The sequence below is a fragment of the Coffea eugenioides genome, unplaced genomic scaffold (genome assembly GCF_003713205.1).
Source record: "Coffea eugenioides isolate CCC68of unplaced genomic scaffold, Ceug_1.0 ScVebR1_405;HRSCAF=1077, whole genome shotgun sequence".
NCBI lineage: Eukaryota > Viridiplantae > Streptophyta > Magnoliopsida > Gentianales > Rubiaceae > Coffea > Coffea eugenioides.
The window spans coordinates 29,399-44,199 of record NW_020864242.1 but is presented as its reverse complement, the minus strand read 5'-3'; the positions used below and the strand labels follow the sequence as shown (position 1 = coordinate 44,199).

Sequence of the window (14,801 nt, the reverse complement as noted above, 5' to 3'; positions counted from 1 at the left end):
AGTGGAGATGATTTCACCCGTAACTCAAAATTATCCAAAAAAATTGGGCACAAATTTTTGGCAAAAAAATAATTAGGGCAAAAAAAATTGGGGAAAAATCGGGGAGAAGAAGGAGAGACATGAGATACCTTTTCTTGCAAAGAGTTGGTGGAGTACTTCTTCTGTTCAACATCACAAAGACATGATCGATCTATGGAGAGGAGAAAGGAGAATTGTTTTTTGTTAATGGTTTCTGTTGAGGGTGTAAAGTGAGAGAGGGGAGACCAACGGAGAGTAAAGCAGAGAGCTTTTCTATTGGGTTACAAAATGTTTATTTTTCACATTTGACCCTCACCATATATGTTATCGGTTGATTTTGTTTGAAGTTATTGTACTACTAATTTGCAAAACAAACCTAGGTTGCCATTAATTTTTAGTAGATTTTAAATATAGCATATTCAATTAACAAAGCACATTTTAAATAGCGGCCATTCAATTAACATCCAATACAAAACTTCACTATTAATCCATTATCTTCAAATAAGAAAAAAAATGCACAATTAAACTAATACATAATGTGTACTAGTTAATTAACTATGGAGTTTAGGATTTATCCACTTCGATAACTAGTTCCATTTGAAAACTCTTATTTATATTCATATCATATTAACTAATAATCATTCTCAGTTAAGTAGTCACAAGTTTATTTACACTAATGAATTTTTTATTTTTTAATTATTTTTATTCTAATGAAGTTATTACATATACAAGAAAATTAAACTAATAAGGAGGCTCATAAGTATATAACAATAAAAAAATCATTAGAGAACACATAATAATTACAAAAAATTAGGAGTAATAGTTGTAAAAAGTAATAAATATTTTAAATCAAACAGTGACAAGACTAGGTTGTCACTAAAGGCTATACAATGTTATCAGTGACAACAATTGCAAAGTTGTCAAAGAAAGTGCTATTAATACTGACAACTTTTAGAAAGTCGTCACTATTGCAGTTCCCGCTCTCTCCATGACTCCTGGCGGGAATCGAATTTTGACAACAATGCAAGGTCGTCACTGATGTGTTGGCTCCCTTGACTCAATTGTGACAACTTGCTGTATTGTGGTTAAAGGACACCATTCTGTGACGATTTTTTTTCATCACTGAGAAATGTTGTCACTAATGACCAAATTTCTTGTAGTGAACATTAAGGGAGTTGGCTGCTCTTGATTTAAATCAGCAGCCTTTGTGCATTACCTTCCCCACTTTAAATGATAACACTCCATTTGAATTAAAATCTGGTCTAATTCATCTTCTACCATCTTTTCATGGTTTACCAGGTGAGTAGCCTTATAAGTATTTGCAAGAGTTTGATGTCGCATGCAACAGTATGAAAGCCCCGAGCATTACAGAAGAGCAAATAAAAATGAGGGCATTCCCCTTTTCCTTGAAGCACTCTGCAAAGGACTGGCTGTATTACCTACCACCAAATAGTATCACCACGTGGGACCAATTAAAGAAAAAATTTTTAGATAAATATTTTCCTATGTCCAGGGCTGCAAGTCTAAGGAAAGAAATTTGCGGGATCAAACAGCATCCAGGATAGTCGCTCTATGACTACTGAGAGCGGTTTAAGAGGTTGTGCATCAAGTGCCCCCATCACCAAATAAGTGAGCAATTGCTCATCCAATATTTTTACGAGGGACTACTTTTCCGAGACAGGAGTATAATTGATGCTGCGAGTAGAGGGGCACTGGTGAACAAGACCCCTCGAGCAACGTGGGAGCTAATTGAAGGAATGGCGGAAAAATCGCAACAATTTGGTACGAGGGAGAATGTCCCAATACGCAAGGTGAATGAGGTAGAGACATCCTCTATCCAGCAGCAGCTGACTGAGTTGACTTCTTTTGTTAGACAACTGGCTGTAGGGAATGCATCTCAGGCCAAGGTGTGTGGGATTTGCACTGGTACGGGTCACTCTACGGAGATGTGCCCAATGATTCAAGAGAAAAGTGCAGAGCAAGTGAACATGGCAGGTCACGCGCCCCCACCAAGAAGGCCCTATGACCCCTATTCAAGTACCTACAACCCTGGTTGGAGGAACCACCTCAACCTCAACTATGGAGGGAACAAGCAGTCTAATTTCGTGCCAAATAGACAACAAGGGTACCAACAGTAGTACCAACCCCGACCCTCTCTGCCGTCGAACTCTAATCCAACTTTGGAGGAGATGATGAAACAACTGATAGCTACCACCGCACAACATCAACAAAAGACGGACTTCGAAATACAGAACATAAGAAATCAGATGAATCAAATGGCCACAACAATTAACCGTTTGGAGTCTCAAGTCCAAGGTAAATTGCCGTCTCAGCCTGAAGTGAACCCGAAGAATGTAAGCGCGATGACCCTAAGGAGCGGGAACGAAATTCAGGGGTCTGAACCTGCGATCCCTAAGGACAAGGATGAGGAAAAGATCGAAAATGAGCTTGAGAGGGAGGACAGTAATGGTACAAATCCAAAGGTACTCCCAGATCCAATTATTATAGTGAAAACTAACACGCCTCCCTTTCCTAACAGGTTGGAAAAATAAAAAAAGTAGGATAGGGAGAAGGAGATTCTAGAGGTATTCCGCAAGGTAGAGATTAATATCCCCCTCTTAGACACAATCAAACAAATGTTGAAATATGCCAAGTTTCTAAAGGACTTGTGTGTCAATCGAAGGCGGTTGAGGGGGATGAGAGGGTCATTGTGGGGGAGAACGTGTCCGCGGTCTTGCAGAAAAAACTCTCACCAAAGTGTGGAGACCTAAGTATGTTTAATATCCTCTGTAGGATTGGTAACACTTTGATTTGGAAGGCCATGTTGGATCTGGAAGCATCAATTAATGTTATGCCTAAATCTATCTATGGTTCTCTAAAACTAGGTCTACTAAAAGAAATTGGGATAATCATTCAATTAATTGGCCGAACAAATACATATGTTGATGGGTTAGTTGAAGATGTGTTGGTAAAAATTAATGATTTGGTATTCCCATCTGACTTTTATGTACTTGATATGGATGATGATCACTCTCCCGATCCCTCACCTTTGCTATTAGGTAGACCCTTTTTGAGCACAGTACAGACAAAAATTGATGTTAATAAAGGCACCTTATCTATGGAATTTGATGGAGAAATTGTACATTTTAATATTTTTGATACTATGAAATACCCATCAAACTCTAACTTTAGCTCTATTTTTTCTATGAGTGCTATTGACCCTGCGGTGCACGAAGTATTTGAAACTGTTGGTAGAGATGATTTGGAAGTAGTTTTAACCAAGCACCTCGAGTTGGAGACAACTCCTTAGGCCCCTATGTTGGAGTTGAAGCCTCTGCCGAAGCACTTGAAATATGTCTATCTGGGCGACAACGAAACACTCCCGGTGATTATATCAGCTGCACTCTTGAAAACCAAAGAGGAAAAGCTGATTCGGGTCCTTAGAGAGCATAAAGAGACGATAGGGTGGACCATCGCCGACATCAAGGGGATCAACCCCTCCATCTGTATGCACTGAATTAGGTTGGAAGAGGATGCCAAACCCATACGGCATGCTCAAAAGAGGCTCAACCCCCTCATGATGAAAGTGGTGAAGAAAGAAATCTTGAAATTGCTCGACGTGGGGATCATTTTCGTAATATCAGATAGCCCTTGGGTTAGCCCGGTCCAAGTAGTCTCAAAGAAGGCAGGAGTGATAGTGGAGGCCAACCAAACGGGTGAGCTCGTACCAGTGCACAAACCCACTGGATGGAGGCAGTGTATTGATTATCGTAGGCTGAACGCCGTCACCAAAAAAGACTATTTTCCCCTTCCTTTCATTGACGAAATGGTTGAACGTTTAGCTTATAGAGCTTATTACTGTTTTTTGGATGGATTTTCAGGATATTTTTTAAATAGCAATTGCACCGGAGGATCAAGAGAAGATGACCTTCACGTGCCCGTTCGGGACCTTCGCATATAGACGGATGCCATTCGGGTTTTGCGATGCACCTGCAACTTTCCAAAAATGTATGGTAAGTATCTTTTCAAAATATGTGGAAAAAATTATTGAGATTTTCTTGGACGATTTTAGTGTATATGGTGATAGATTTAATACATGTCTGGATAACTTGAAATTGATCTTGTTAAGGTGTATCGAGACTAATCTCGCGGGATAGTCCTGGATCATATTGTATCTTTTAAGGGCATCGAGGTTGACAGGGCGAAAATAGACATTATATCTGCTTTACCTTACCCCGCGAGTGTGCGGGAGGTGCGATCTTTTTTTAGACATGCAGGTTTTTATCGAAGGTTCATCAAGGATTTTTTGAAAATTAGAGCCCCGTTATTCCAGCTTTTACAAAAAGATCTAGCTTTCGAGTTCGATGACAAGTGTCAGAGAGCTTTCGACGAATTGAAAGAGCTATTAACCTCACCCCCGATCATCCAGTCCCCTGACTGGAGTTTGCTATTCGAGATCATGTGCGATGTCAGTGATCATGCTGTAGGGGCTATATTGGGGTAAAGAGTAGGAAAGACAGCTCACGTCATCTACTATGCATCTCGAGCTTTGAATGGGACCCAATTGAATTACTCCACTACTGAGAAGGAGTTTCTTGCAGTTATTTTTTATTTAGAAAAATTCAGGTCATATTTGTTAGGTGTTAAAGTGATTCTATTTTCTGATCATGCAACATTAAGGTACCTAATGACCAAGAAAGATGTAAAATCGAGGCTTATCAAGTGGATACTGTTTCTACAGGAATTTGACTTGGAGATAAGGGATAAAAGGGGTTCAGAGAATCTAATAGCCGACCATTTAAGTTGCATACCAGTGGGAGAGGAGAACGAACCATTAAAAGATGCATCCCCTGAAGAGCATTTATTTTCTTTAAATTCTCAATTGTCTTGGTATGCTGATTTAGTCAATTATCTAGTAACGGGTAATTTTCCTGCAGGTTGGCCAAAATCGAAGGGGGATAAATTGAAGAGTGACGCCAAATATTTTATCTGGAATGACCCGTACTTGTGGAAGAGATGTGCAGATCAAGTGATGAGAAGATGTGTAAGTGAGGCTGAATTTCAATCAATTTTAACTTTTTATCATACTTTTGCCTGTGGTGGTCATTTTGGATCCAAGAGAACTGCTCATAAGGTGTTAGAAAGTGAATTTTATTGGCCTTTTTCGTTTGAAGATGCGTATGTATTTTGTAAGTCTTGTGATCGTTGTTAGAGGATAGGTAATATTGCCCGTAGAGATCATATGCCCCAAGTCCCGTTGATTTTTGCCGAAATTTTTGATGTGTGGGGTATAGATTTCATGGGGCCTTTTCCTACTTCATTTGGTTTTTTATATATATTACTGACAGTTGATTATGTGTCTAAATGGGTGGAGGTTAAGACCACTCGAACTAATGATTCGAAAGTAATTGCAGATTTTATCAGGTCTAATATTTTTGTGCGTTTTGGGATGCCGAGAGCTGTTGTCAGTGACAGGGGGACGCATTTTTGCAATAAGACCGTAGTTACGTTATTTCGCAAGTACGGTGTATTCCACAGGGTCTCGATATCGTATCACCCTCAGACCAATGGTCAAGCGGAGGTATCGAATAGGGAAATTTAGTCCATCTTGGAGAAAATGGTGCGACCCGATAGGAAGGACTGAGTCAAAGATTGGAAGATACACTTTGGGCTTATCGAACGGCGTACAAGACTCCTATAGGGATGTTCATCGTACAGATTGGTATTTGGGAAGCCGTGTCACCTTCCAGTGGAGTTCGAGCACAAGGCTATTTGGGCAATAAAACAGTGTAACATGAATCTAGAAGATGCCGGTGCTCAACAGAAATTGGATTTGCAAGAATTGGAGGAGATTTGGAACGAAGCATACGAGAATGCATTAATTTGCAAGGAAAGAAGCCGGGCATTTCATGATCAACAAATTTCTAGGAAAACCTTTGAAGTGGGTCAAAAGGTTCTCCTATACCAGTCCAGGCTCAAATTATTTTCAGGTAAACTACGTTCCCGTTGGATTGGCCCTTTCGTTGTGACTCACGTTTTTCCCTATAGTACAATAGAAATTCAGAGTACTTAGACAAATAAGCAGTTTGTGGTGAATGGACATCGTCTCAAACACTATTATGAGCGTCTTGTAGATAGAGAGGTGGAGACGATACGTTTGGATGCGCCACAGTGTTCCAAATAGCACTCTTTAGCCATGTCTAGCCAAAGACATTAAAGAAAAGAACTTATTGGGAGACAACCCAATTGTTTCTTCTAATTGTTTGTTTGATTTTGTGTGATAGTTTAAATATATTTTCCTTGAATTTGACTGATTTCGGGTTTCAATTTTCGTTTTGGTGATTTGTAGGTGTCCTTCTGTCATGACGAGCCTGCGTCATGACGTATGGAGAGCTCATGATCAGAATCGTCAGAAGGGATTCTTGCCCTCATGACGTGCCCACGTCACGTTCACGGGAAAGGTAAGTATTCAAAAAACTCAATAACGGCTAAATTTTTTTTTCTTTTTCCGTTTGAACCGTGGCTTGGACTTTCAGTTTCAAACTTTAATAAAAAAAAAATTTTCTCTTTTTTTTTCTTTTTTCCTTCTTTCTTTCTTTCTTATTTCTTTTCTTTCTTTCTTTCTTCTTATTTCTTCCTCTTTTCTTTCTTTCTTCTCCGCTGTTCGACTGAGCCCTCATCAACACACGCCGCCCCATCTCCCTCGCGTCCCTCTCTGTCTGCCGCACCCTCACCACGCCACTCTTTCTCTCTGCCTCTTCGATCCACCGCCGCCTGCCTCGACCAGCAGCCGAGCATCCAACGCCGCCACCACAGCGGGTTGTCCCGCGCGTTCCTCCATCTCACCACGCAAGCGCACGCCGCCCATGCCGTCAGCTCCGCTAGGCACCTTGCGGTCGTCCCACGGCCGTGCGACTCCAGCCACACCACACCTACCTCTCTCTGTCCGCAGCCCCCCGTTGCAGCGAGCTCAGGCCAACGCCGCTATCACCATCGCGCGCGACCCTCCACCATGCGCTGTTGCGCAGCTCCTCTCGAACAGCCCACGCCCACCAACTAGAGCAGCCCAGCTCGATCCACTGCCCTCTTCTCCACCAGCGACGACCAGTTCAACGTCGCAGCCTGCACCGACACACGCCGCCGCGGCCTGTTCCTCCTCTTCTATCGGCCACCCACGCACAACGCGAAGCCACTATCAGTCTCCACCAGAACTTTTGTTTGGCCACTGTCTACGATAGAGGTACTCGCCCATCTTACACTAATTGGGTTCATTCCTTGGTCGGATGGCATTTCATTGCTTGGGAGACTCACTGCTATTGTGGTGGTATTCAATTGCCAAGTTAAAGGTCAACGGTTCTTATTGGGTTGATTTGCATTTTTAATTTCCTTGAGTTTTCTATTTAGACGAGTTAATTGGTCCTACTATTGCCTGTTGAATTGGGTAACTTAGGCGTTTGGTTTGAATGTCAAATCTCTACACTGTCATTTTTAAAAATTGCCAATTTGGAGTTAGGACCTTATCTGGCCAATTGGAGCCAGTGCTTAATTGCCAATTTGCCGATTGTCTGTGGCTAATTGGGAGGCATCTCGGCTAGTGTTGTGCTTGTTGAAATTTGAGTTATTTGATTCTACAACTGACTGTGCATTAGAAAACCTGGCCGCTTGATTTACTTGCTGAGATTGGTAGTATTCGGTTGATTTGTTGGAGACACTCTAGCTATTGATTTGAATTGCTGATTTGGAGGGATATTGCCTACGAGTTTGGTCCAATCTATTGTACAAGTCGTTGCCCCGTTTAAGGAATTCTTTGTTTCTTGGGTTGGTTATTGCTCCCAGTGGATTGGGACACTTGCTGGAATTCTCCTGTTTGCTATTGATTGGGTTACTACTTGGGGCATATCGCTTTGTGTTGCTGGGTTTCTTTTGCTAATAGCATCTGCTAGTCTCTATAGTTGCTGGAGCTTCTATCTATCAAATTCCCTGGTTGCTTGAGTTGATTGTTAGCTGAAATGGTGAGACCAAAATCATCCTCTAGGTCTAGAGCTACTCGATCTCAGCCTCCACGCCAACCCTCCATTCCGGTCAATACCCCGATCAACCAACCTATCGCTTCCGGTGTCCAAACCAGGTTGGGCAGGGGTAGGGGCACCCACGCGGCCTCCGTCGCTCACCTTGGAGGGCATTTAGAGTTCACTAGACCCGCTAATCAGCGGCACTATGCTAAAGCCTGTGGCGGCGTATCATTCCGTGTAAGTGCGCGGACAACATGATTATGGCTTTTCTGGGTATCCAAGAGGAGGTTGAGCGCATGTACAGCGCCATTGGATGGCGCCCCTATCTCGCTGTCTTTCAACTCGTCTTTGTCGAGTTGACTGGGGAGTTTTACTCCACTTTTGAATTTGAACTACCTGCGAGGTATACTGTTGAGACTCCCGATGCCATCCATTTTCATCTCATGGGTCAGGAATTCAATTTCTCCATTACCCAGTTCAACCTGGCTTTCGGTTTCATCACTCGGGAGTACGCAGAGACTAGGGAATATGGCGAGAATGCTTGTGATTATGTGGAGCCATTTCTTTCCGCCTACCGCGAGGTGTGGGAGGACATGTCTGTCGACGAGCAGCGTTATGACCCATCTAGATCTAGGAGCTCTTTTCTTGAGGACCTGAGTGCTCGGTATGTTCAGAGGCTCTTAGCATACAGCTACTCAGGTAGAAAGGACAACTCCGGTATAATCTCTCGGCCGGAACTCTTCTTCCTCTGGTGCATGAAGAATGGTTTCAAGGTCAACATGGGGTGTTGATTGGCGGCGCAGTTCAAGACTGTCTGGCAAAGAAGAACAAGCCCCTGATCCTCGGGTCCTACATTACACACCTAGCGGTCTAGCTAGGAGTTCTCAATCTTCAAGATCACGACCTTCACTTGGCCTGCGACATGGAATATCTGAATGTTGAACGTTTAGAGCGGATGGGAGTTCTGGAGCATGTCGATGGTGCCTACCGATTTACTCCTCCGGGACCGCCCCGCACCCCACCTTGCCCTTCTTCTACCCAATCGGCCCCGGTTGGCAATGAGCCCAGTCCGTCAACCTCCACTCGCCCCCCTCCACCACCAGGGGCTGAGGACTGGCGCCAGCTCCGAACACGGATTGAGAATTTGGAGGCTTGGATGATTAACATCGACAACAATGTGGCTGCTATGACACAGAATTTGGCGGCATTCATGCAGCACTCGGGTTTTCCGCCCCATGTCCTGCCTCGCCCTCCATTTTGACCCGATTTCAGGGGAGTGTTGTTGCGTTCACTTCTACTTTTACTGCTTATTTGCTACATTGAGGACAATGTATCGTTTAGGTGTGGGGGAATTGGGTCAGCTATGTGCCAGTTTTTCTAGTTTTTAGTTTTTAGATGTTTTCCCTTTATTTTCAGTCTGTTATTTGTTTATTTTTGTTCAGTCATTTTCTTTCTTTCTAGTAATGAGCTCTCACGTGAATGCTCAAGTTTGATGTTGGAATGTTGACTCTAAATCTACTCTTGCGAAGTTTTAATAATAAAAGTATATAGAGTTGATGTGGTTGAGTCCAAAACATCTCTTTGGTGAATATCGGTGATTACTTAATAAGGGGAATGGTTGTTGGCATTTTTATGTGAGTTGGTCCAGTATTAACTTTAGTTCTCCATATTTGAAGCAATGAAGCTATCAACTGCTACTTGTGTTTTCTTTTGCTGTGTTATCTCGAATTATTGTGTTGTTGGATGTAAATAAGAGTTGACTGTACTCCTCTAATTGTTACTACTGAATAACCGGGGGTCTTCACCAAAAAGTGTCGATCCTCGCATCAAAAGGTAGTAATTTCTATGAGTACGTGGTCGTAAAACGATAAGAGTTGAGTAATCGGGTTCCTTCATCTGAAAAATGTCGGAGTTTGTGTCAAAAGGCTCCAATGGCTGGAGACTAAGTCTTTTGTGCTGCTTTCTTTACAAAAAAAAAAAAGAAGAAAAAACAATAGTATGGGTTGTGTTAGTTGGGATAAAAGTCGGCTTGCCAACTTATGGATTCAATGTGGAGATTTTTTGTTAATATTTGGACCGATTGCTGATAAATGTTGTGCGCCATTCCTTTTTCTTAGATTAGTTAACTTGGAATTGAAAGAGTTTGTGGTTTAGAAGCTAACCGAGATGATGTCTATCGAATTTTGATCACTAATGCTCGATATATGGTATTCCTTGATATCTTGGCAATATAGTAGATAGAGCAATAGGCATCATCAAATTTTGGTGCATGTTTACAATTCTTATGTTTGAGGACAAGCATGGTTTATGTGTAGGAGGAATTGATAGGGTGCGATTTTATCATTTATTTTATTATTAATTTCCCCTATTACCTGACCCCATATGGATTAATTGTTAAATTCTACTCACTTTTAGTATTTTGTATCTACTTCAGGGAGTAGAACAAAAATATGATAACAGTTGCCAATTTGACAGAAAAGGAGTCCAGATGATAGAGCTCGTCCCGGGGGCATTTTTGAAAAAGAAGATGTTACGCCCATTTTGGTAAATTCGGTGAAGGAAGGACGGCTGAAGGGCTTCTTCTTCCTGTTGGGAGCCGCCGCACTGAGGGGGGCTTAGTTAGTACTTAGATTAAAAAAATGGAGATTGCAGAGGACAAGCACTGTCTTGCTTTCTTCTTAGTTTTCCGTTTTTCTAGTTTAGCTTAGAACTTTGACTTTTCTTTCCTTGGAGCTTTGAGTAGTTTCTTTTCCTCTGTATGTGAGGAGAAGCAAAAACAATCAAGTACTTCCCCTAGCTTTTCTTTTAGTCATTATTCAATCGAATTAAGTTTACCCATTTTCCAATTGATGGCTACGATTTTCTCTCCAATTTCCTGTGGGTCTTATTCATCAAACATGAACTAATTTTTTCACTCTAGTCAAGGGACAACGGAGGCTCTGGTTCGCCTAAAAATTGTGAGATCGATTTAATTTTATCTTTTCCTTTATTTATTGGTATTCACATATTCCTTGATTGCAGTACTTATGATTATTTAATTAGTTGATTGTCTTGGATCTGGATAATTAATTAACTTGATAATCTATTGTCAATTAGGGTATTAAATCCGTAATCGTTAAATTACCTTGAAATAGTGACAATTGGCATGATTAGATTTGTGTCAGGGGGATACGCGAGCTAATATGAAATAACCCTGGTAGTGCGTTATTTGATTAGAATAGAGCTCCTCTAATACGTAAGGCAATTGGGGAATTAAATCTTACGGGCGTACTTAGGATTATTTCTCAATTAGAGTAGTGATTAACGGGAGTACCTTAATCACCGACACAGCAAGGAAGGGTTGACTGTCATCGCTTGTTTGGCACTAATAACCTATTTGTTGGTAAATAATTGAAATTGGCTTTGCATCGATGATCAATTATGTGAACCATTGCTGAAGTTATTTCTTGGCTAGATCCTTAGTTATTATTCATTTGATTTTAGTAAATTGTTATTTAATTTCTAGTTTGCTATTTTATTTTTATTATTTTACTTTTAGTTGAATTGCTTAAATTATCACCCCTGATATAAAACACCCCCTTGTCACTGTGAATTTGAAAAGAAACAATTACTCCCAATCCCTGTGGATTCGACCCTACTCACCGCTATCTACAGAAATTACCTTTAGTTTAAGCAGGTTTTATTATTGCACAGGCCGACAACCTGTCAGATTCATTTGTACCCCTATGCTTGTCAGTTTCCTAGCAGTGCAGTAGCACAATTATTGAATGTGGTGGACCTATAGATTAGAATTTTTCCAAGCAATGGCATAAGAAAGTAGAGTGAAATTAGTCCATGACTTTTGAAGTTATGGTGATAAATTTTTGGATTCCTATTTTTAAATTTTTTTTTGTAAAAAAATATACTGTAATAATTTGACGTATGTGAGATTAAAAAATGATTGAAAAATATGTTTACTTAAAAAATTCATTTCTAAAGTCGAACTAGTGATTAGACTAGACCGTACCGTACTTATTTTCACAATTGAAAGTAGTATAGTATATGCAATTTTCAAATCCATTTAATGCATTTAATATTGTACATTCTAGTTCTACATTAATTTCTTTACAATTTGATGTGAGCGTGTCAAGATCTAATTCTGCAAGTCTGGGAACTCGGGATTCGACACGTGATTTTCAATCTTAAATTGAGGCCGTGGAAGTCCATCTCTTTACCTGATGATTGGTCTCCTATCTCCATTGGAATACTAATCTAGTTTATTTATCTTTGAGGAAAGAATCCCATATCGAGTGGGAATTTGATTCCGATTAGTAGAAGTAGTTTACTAGTATTAGGAAACAAAACAACAAAGCATCTTTGTCGTTTCTTTATTCCTTCTTTTAGGGAGACCAGTTAGTAGTCAGTGGGTACTTTTTCTTTTAGTTAGCCGCAAGACACGAGAAAAACTCTTTCACCTTTTCTTCAAATAAAAATACATCACTTTTGGGGGAAAAGACTCATGTCAATTAGTTCGACTAATTTGCGTGAGATTTCTTCAACGAAGATGAACTAAGCTACTCTTTCTAGTCAAGGAACAACTAAGGATTTAGCTCATCTGAAATTGTGAGATCGAATGATTATATTTATTTATTTTTTTATTGGTATTTGTATTTTTTCTGATTTATTTTCTTACGGTTATTATTTTATTTGAATATCAAGAATCCGATATTTAATTTAATCTAATAACATAAAACCAACTAGAGTAGTTAAATCCGTAATTGTTTAATTACATTAAATTAGTGATGACTGACATGATTGGATTTACGTCAGGAAAACATATGGGCTAATTTAAAATTTCTCTCGTGGCATATTATTTGGTTAAAATAGAACTTCTCTAATTCTTAAGGCAATTAGGAAATTGAACTCTATGGTCGTACCTAAGTTTATTTTTTTTATTTGGGAAGTGATTAACGGTCGTACCTTAATCACCGATACAGTAAAGAGAAGTTGGTTGTCATAGCGTGTCTGGTAGTTATAACTTGTTTATTAATGAGTGAATAAAATTATTATTACATCCATGATCAATTGAGTGAACAATTTCCAAAGTTATTTCTTGGCTAGAGATTATTAATTATTGATTTAATTTTGATAAATTGTCATTTAGTTTTTATTTTACTCAATTTATTTGAATTGTTTAATTATCCTTAATTATATAAAAATCCCCCAAGACACTGAACTGTAGAAGAAATGAATTATCTTTAATTTTTATAGATTCGACCCTACTCACCCTATATGCAAAATTAATACTTTTTTAAATAGATAATTATTATTATACAGGGTCGACACTTGTCATTCACTTTTCTTTTGTGCATGTAAAATGTTTCAAGATGGACACTTACATGCAAACAAGTGGCTTTTTTTAAGTCCACCCGTCAATACATCAAATAATAATGACTGATCTTTATTCACAAAAATTCATTTAATTATTGATATGAAGGTTATTTTGTGTTAGTGAATAATATATAAATGTTCCATAAATGTCTAATCCGTAACAGTGATTTGAGTTAAAACCGCGCAAACATTTATTTTCCCAATAAAATATATCACCAAAGACACCGAGCATGCCCACTGGTCCACCAAACTTGATGCTGAGTCATCCCGTAATAATGTGACGGATGGAAAGTGCCATGAAGACTTGAAAAAAGATCTGGGCTCCCCTGACTTTAGCTAATAAATTTTTTGAGTGTTTGTCTAAAATTTTACTATAATTTACTGTAAAAGTTATAAAAAAATTTTTGAAGTGTATAATTTAAAATTTTAAAAATTGTTTTTGAGATTATCTACATAAGTAATAAAAGAGCCAAGAGTTTGGTAGTCTTGCACATATTTTCGTGTTCTCTTTTTTTTTTTTGATCGGAATAGCACATATCTAACCTACTTCTACTCCTAGGGGGGGAGGAGGGTGAAATCTACTCTATGGGAAGCCCCAACTGACTGAGCTTGGTAGTGTGCGGGAGGCGAGGGTCGAAAATTGGAAAAATTTCTAAAATTATATGATTTTTAAAAAAATTCTACAAAGGGGATAGTTTGTGATTGGGATTCCATCAAAGGGGTGTTCGCATTCAGCAAATGCGAGTTCCTTGAGCTCGCATTTGCTGAATGCGAAGTCCCCCTGAATTTTCTAACCACCAAAAGCCAAAAAAAAAAAAAAAAAAAAAAAACAGACCTTGCATTTAACAATGATTATTATGTGATTATTTATCTTATAAATTACAAGATATACTTTCCGATAAATACAAAAATTATAATCACATAATAATCATTTTCAAATTAAATTAGAAAAGATGAGAGCAAACCACATATATTTATTTCACCAGGATATTTGACAAAAATTTTATTTGTTTATTGTAATTTATTATGATTTATATATATATATTTGGAAAAATTTGGACAGAGTCTCCCCTTAAAAGTGGACTAAACTCCCTGCCAGCAAACCCAAAATATACAACATTTAATCCAAGCAATATTTCCAACAACTTGTCCAAATATTAAACATAAAAATACTAAAGTACCACACATTTTCTCCCCCACATTTAGAATACATATTGTTCTCAATGTGTATTCTAAGAAAGAAAAGAAACAAAAGATAGAGAGTCAGTACTCCCTAGTGCAATGCCGAGATTCAGGTCAGCCAAAAATCACAAACCACTGCCAAAGCACAAGTTTTTAGTAAATTAAAAACAGAAAAAGTAAAATCAAGTTAAGCATCGAACATTCTATAGATTAAAAATA

General features: G+C 39.2%; 1 non-coding gene across 1 annotated transcript; it reads right to left on the bottom strand.

Moving 5' to 3' along the window:
• Positions 1–1,538: 1,538 nt before the first annotated feature.
• Positions 1,539–1,645, bottom strand: LOC113758222. The gene has a single exon (XR_003466636.1). It is a non-coding gene; the product is annotated as a small nucleolar RNA R71 (small nucleolar RNA).
• Between the last annotated feature and the right edge of the window lie 13,156 nt (positions 1,646–14,801).